The sequence below is a fragment of the Vigna umbellata genome, chromosome 1 (assembly GCF_029865625.1).
Source record: "Vigna umbellata cultivar VRB3 chromosome 1, Vumbellata_1.0, whole genome shotgun sequence".
In the NCBI taxonomy this organism is placed as follows: Eukaryota; Viridiplantae; Streptophyta; class Magnoliopsida; order Fabales; family Fabaceae; genus Vigna; species Vigna umbellata.
In genome coordinates, this window is record NC_142165.1 from 70,961,763 (window position 1) to 70,968,268 (window position 6,506).

Here is a 6,506-nt window from a genome sequence, read left to right on the forward strand (position 1 = left end):
TTGTTTAAATTCATTTTAATATTTTAAATAATAATTAAATTTTATACACCGTATTTATTATTACTGTATATATATAGCAATAATTAAGTTATTTTAAAAAAATAAAAAACATTTACATAAAAAGTTAAAAAAATAGTAAAAGTATTATAATTTTTCATTTTAATTTGTGAATCAAATTATTAAAAAAAATATTTAAAAATGTTTACACGAAACTTAAAAGATTATAAATTCATTTTAGTTGAATAATTAAAAATATATTTTAAGATATAAAAATATTATAAAATATTTTAAATTATTAAAATAAATATCTTAAAAGTTAAACAATGTATGATTATATAAATTTTTTTAAAATATTATGAATTTTTAAAACCAATTAACCAAATTAATAAAAAAATAATTTTAAAAAAAATGTAAATATCTTAGAAAATGAAAAAAAGAAAAGAAAAGAGAAGTCGTGTTTAAGCGCGAATTCTATAAAACAAAAGACAGATAATAATAGAATAAAAAATAATATAAAAAAAGTTGCCAAATTCTTGTATGACTTTGATTAAATTTATGATTAAGTATATTTAATCTTAATTGAAATTGTTTTTCACTCCCACGACTTCAAGATTACAACAGAAGTCGTTTTCTGTTTACAGGATTTTATCATAATGAAAGTGTGTCATGTGTCCACGACTTGTTCCTAATTTTCTTTTTAAAACGACCAATGTCCGTAAGTTCGAAATGGGATTGACCCAAATTATTAAAAGAAAAAACCAAAACATATATAACTTAAGCCTATGTTCGGTTGGGGTGATTTACTGTAGTCGCCAATTTGCAGGGATGGTTTTACGGGTTAAACGTTGTTCGGTTCGTATGATTTGCGACGATGGAAAAGCAGGTAACAAGACTGATTTGCGCCGATTATTGCTTTTTCTGGGTCTTGCAGTTTTGCAAAGATTTGCGACGATTTGGGATGAAAAGTCGTCTATGTCTCTCTAATAATTCTATAATTCCAGAAGCATTGAATAAAGCATGCATAATATATTAACATGTATTAACGTATTGGGTTTCATTTGAACCGTACTCAGCAAATGCACTGTCCTTTCACGCGTGTTACTGTGCCTTCCCATGTGAGGTCTTTGGAGTGTCCGAAAGCAAGCTTTTACATGGTGGTTTAGCAGCGCACATTGTGCTACCGAGACTCCCTGGTTGACACAACCATTCGGTGCTGCAAAGTAGAGATTCGTTTTTGAATTTGTAAAAGAATCTCTGACCATCAACAGCATTAATAAGACGGTCTTTGTACATAAGTTTGGTGTGTATTAACTGTGAGTGAGGGTTTCTTTACTTAGCAGAGCTTTGTGTGAGTGAGAGTTGTGTGTGTGCTGAAGAGATGTGAGAGTGAGCAGCTGTGGAGAACAATTGAGGTGAGCTGATGTTTGTGGAACAGATTTATTTGGCTGTTGCAGGTTGAAGACCTCTGCAAGCAGTGAAGACGAAAGAGAAGGGTGTTTGGAGGAGGAAGAAGGGGGTTGACGGAGACGACGGCAGCAGATGAAGAAGTAATGAAGGAGGAGGAAGAAGGCAGTTGATGACGACGACGCAAGCGGATGAAGAAGATCGCAGAGTTGATGTATTCAGATAAAGGGTAAAGTGTATCCGGATCCAGGGTTACCAAGTTTTTCGTTTGTTGGTGTATTCGGATACGGTGTTTCACATATCCGGATATGAGGGTGGTGTGCGACTTCCAATTGCAAGCGGATGGCAGCGCTGTGTTGCAAATCCAGTAAGCGGATCCCCATAGCTGAAATCCTGGCTCCGTCAGCAAAGGTGAAGGTCAAGAAGCATGTAAGCTGTCGTCCATGGACTGATGCTGTTATGATGTTGGAGGCGTGGCTGTCGAAAGTCTTCATCGGCGTTGGAAGCAGCGGTTGGCGGAAGGTTGACGATAACGCCAGAGAGGATGAAGGTGTGTTGTTATGACCACCCTTGGACGGAGAAATGGGGACATCAATCAACGAAGATGAGGGACATGTGTGGCATGGAGTTACAGATGAAGTGGACAGAGATGGTGGAAGTGGTGGTCCAAGAATGCATGGTAACAGTAGAGGATGAATAAGATAGTGAGGTTGATATACATGGAGGTGGCAGAAGGTGGAGTACGAGAGTTGTGAGGAGGGTGAAGGGCAAAGTATAGGAATGTTATGTGGCTTACGGGTTGGGGTGATATGGCTTCCATCAAACCGTAGATGCGCGACCAATGAGATTTGGTCATAGGTTGTTTTTGGAAATGGATTTTTATGGCATGAAGATTAAACATTTGTATGTGTTTGCAGGTTTTTTTATCAAGATCTTAGAATTGGAAAGCAACAAAGTACTTCACCGAGGTGAAGAGAGGGATAACCAAGCTGGAGGTCAAAAGAGGGATAACTAAGCTGTGAAGGTTAGGGAGATATATTGTTTCCATTTTTGAATGTTTTATTGTTAAAGAAAATCTTGTTATTTGGAATGTGTACGTTATTACTGAACTTCTTGTTATAGTCTGATTAGAGGCTGAAAAATCTTGGTGGTTGTATGTTAATAATGTTGACGCATTAAGAGATTGAGGTTCGTAAGTTGCTCTGTGTTGAGTCATTGTTCGGAGTTTCTTGAAGTCGCATGTAGGGTGAATTGAAGGTACATATTTGACAAACCAATTTATGTTTTTAACTATATGATATAAGATAGTGATTTATTTTTTTGAACAGGTTTGGTTTGGAATTGTCACTCAATTATATCAATATTGACAATTGAAATTGGTATCTTATTGGGAGCTTATCGTTATAGCGTTTTCAATCTTCCTTCAAATCCAGTTAACAATTCTGAAATTAAAGCTTTCTAAGTTTGTTGATTAGGTATGTTTCATATTAGGTTATTTAATTATTATGCATGACTATGGTTTATTTATTGAATAAATATACTTAATTTTGTTTAAATGTTTTATGAATGCATGAATATTGTTAATTAGTATGTAATTATATGAATATATGGATTTTATTGATATTGTTTATTTGTAAGTTGTATGTATAAAGTTCATCAATTATATTATTTTGTTAAGTAAATATAGATGGAAGAAGAATTAGATTTATCATATGTGGACCGTGAAGATATAGATGATGACGTGGTTGGTGTAGACTTCAATATTATCGCAATGATACGTCAACAATTACAAATAACCACTTCATTGGGTGCTTTAACAATGGTATGCATTGTTGGACACGTGTTGAGTATCTTGAATAAGTACTCTAGTGATTCCAGTAGTGTAATGAATTACCTACCAGACAGAGACCATCGTAGGGAGCAATTGATGTTATATCTTGTGCATACTAATCGGTGCCGCGACATTATTAGGATGAGTCCAGAGGCATTTATTAATCTTTGTGACAAGCTAAGATCAACTGAGTTAGTTAAGGACACCATTCGGTCGACAGTGGAGCAACAAGTTGCTCAATTTCTTCATATAATTGGTCATAATGTTAAAAATCGAAGTGTCGCATTTTTCTTTCATCGATCTGGCTCGACGGTTAGCAGACACTTTCACAATGTCTTGGATGCGATCTTAACTTTGGAATCTAAGTTTCTAATTCAACCCTCAGGAAATGAAGTTCATCCACATGTGTTTAACAACAATCGATTTTATCCGTACTTTAAGGTAGTAATTTCATTATATTCGTACATGTTATTTCAACAAAGGACGAACTCAAATTATGAGTAATATGATGACTTCTTATTTTTATGTTTAGGATTGTTTAGGGGCCATAGACGGTACTCATGTTCGGGTCAACGTGCCAAGATGTGAAGCTCCGAGATTTCGTGGAAGAAAAGATTGGCCAACTCAAAATGTGTTTGCGGCTTGTGATTTTGACATGAAATTGACATACGTTCTTGCTGGGTGGGAAGGGACTGCATCTGATTCGAGAATTTTTAAAAATGCTCTTGATAGAGATGATCTGTTGCTTATCCCCCAAGGTCAGTGTATACATTGCGATGTTGAAGATTTAGTGTAGTAGTGACTAATTACCATTATATCCCCAAAATTGTAGGAAAATACTACCTCGGTGGTGCAGAATTTATGTTGAAAAGCACAGTGTTGACTCCATATAGAGGCGTAAGATATCACCTTAAAGAATTTACACGCAGAGGACCACAAAATGCACGGGAGTTGTTTAATCATCGCTATTCATCGTTGAGAAATGTTAATGAAAGAACTTTTGGTTGTTGAAAAAAAGATTCCCTATCATTGCAAGTGGCACTGAACCACACTATGGATTGGAGACAATGACAGACATCATACTAGCTTGTTGTATCTTGCACAACTTCCTTCGTGGCGTGGATAGTGATGACTCATTACTTGATGAAGTAGATAACGAGTTGAATGAAAGGGAAGACCATAATGTTTCATCATCTCAAGTCAGAGAAGACGACCATACGATTAGTAGTAGTATCAGGGATTCTATAGCAGATCATATGTGGCGAGATTATCAAAACTCGTAGTTATTTTATGTTATTGTGTTGTATGACTATTTGATGTTATGTGTATGACAAGAACAAGCAATTAAGGATGTTTAATGTTAATTTGTTACCATTTTGTTTATGAAATAGGTAAAAAATGAACAGCGGTAAGACATCCGCCATTGAGTCCTCTACTCCTACTAGAGAGTTCATGAAGTGGACAGAGGACATGGACGCACGTCTTCTACACTCTATGATTGAGGAATCACGAATCGGTAATATGATTGACGGAAGATGGACATCCCAAGCATATAGTAATATAGTTGATCATCTTCATAGCTCTGGGTATGTCGCAATTACCAAAAATAATGTTAAAAATCGTCAGAAAGTCTTGAAAGATAAATGGCGCGAGGTACATGACTTGTTTTCTGGATTGAGTGGATTTGCGTGGAACCCGGTTAGTATGACATTTCATGCTGAGGACGAGGTTTGGATGGACCTGATTCAGGTATTTATACAAATACTAACATTTTGTTGATCGTTATTATACATCATATGAAGCAATGTGTTTGATCTTTTTGCTGTTTCAGTCGAGGCCAACGGCGGCAAAGTGGAGAGTTAATAGTATAAAGCACTACGATTTAATGGTCGAGTTATGGGCAATTGATCGAGCTACTGGGAGTGGTGTTCGAACTGCTCGTCAAGCACGTCGACAGTGTGTTGGGCCTCGTGTCAGTGTTGATTTGAATCAAAATATTGAGTACATTCCAGAACAGCCTGATTGGACGAGGTATAGAGACCCAACTCCACCATCACCTCCTCCATCTGTGGATGAATATAGTCCAGGACAGACTCAATCTGTGCCTTCCGTCCCATCCGGTGGAACTTCATCCTCACGAGGCTCAAAAAGGAAGGCACCTATGGTCGATGTTATTGATTCTCAATTTGATAAGTTGACGACCAGCCTGGATGGTTTCGCAAATGTTCTTAGCTCATCAAATGTTCATTTTGGTGTGATATCTGATGCAGTCGTGCGTCAAGTCTCAGCAATGGAAGATAGAAATAAAATACTCCGTCGCAGCTCGACGTACACATACACAGAGGGCGACATTTAAGAAATGTTGAGTGGTATGAACATTGTTGATGAAAACTTACTCGAACAATGTTATGATTTCTTATGTGCGAACCCCACATGTACAAAGAGGTTGATGGGACTTCCACCACACAAGCGGTGGAATAAATTATGTAAAATGATCTCCGGAGGTGATTGTTAGGAAGTGTTATCTGACCGGTTGTAGTAATATTATATTCATTAATGTTTCTGTGATGTAATTATGACTTATTGGTTTTCCATCCATCAACAATTTATAAGTTATGGTTATGGTTACGATGCATCGTGTATGTCCTTGGTTGCTCATATTTTGAAATATAAATAATTTTGGTTAACTAACTTTGTTATTGTTTTCATTATTTGCTTTGTACCATAGCATTGTGAAATGGCCTCATCATCAACGAAAAGGCCAAGAAAAACTCATAAGGGAAAAGAATCCCTCAATGAGGCAGAAGATGCAGCCCATGTCACACCATCTGTAGAGGACCAATTAGATCAGCGTCGTTTCATCACTAACAACCATCAGATGGACACCTATGCAGCTGATTTCTATACAAGGAGTATTGTTGGTCCAAAGATAATGAATTTTGAATCATTTGCCAGTTTAGGGTTATTGCTCCTAAATCATCTTCTGTTTCAAGGGGTTGTCGAATTTCTTACATTGCAGGGACCTTACTATCCTGATTTAATCAAAGATTTTTATTCAAATCTGAAGATTTCTGGAAATGGATATTTGATCAGTGGGGTAAACAAGAGAAGAATTAGATTGAAATCTGCTGATTGGTTGAATGTAGCTAAAATGAAGTATGAGGGTCAGAATTTGTCTTTTTCAAATATCCCTGACGACTTCTCATATGACCGAGAGATGACATTAGTTACTATGGTTATACCAGAAATGCAGGGTCACCATGTTAAAACG

At 36.4% G+C, this 6,506-nt stretch overlaps 1 pseudogene; it reads left to right on the forward strand.

Moving 5' to 3' along the window:
* Positions 1-4,633: 4,633 nt before the first annotated feature.
* On the forward strand, positions 4,634-5,750 carry LOC124845525 (uncharacterized; annotated as a pseudogene).
* The last annotated feature ends 756 nt before the right edge of the window (positions 5,751-6,506 follow it).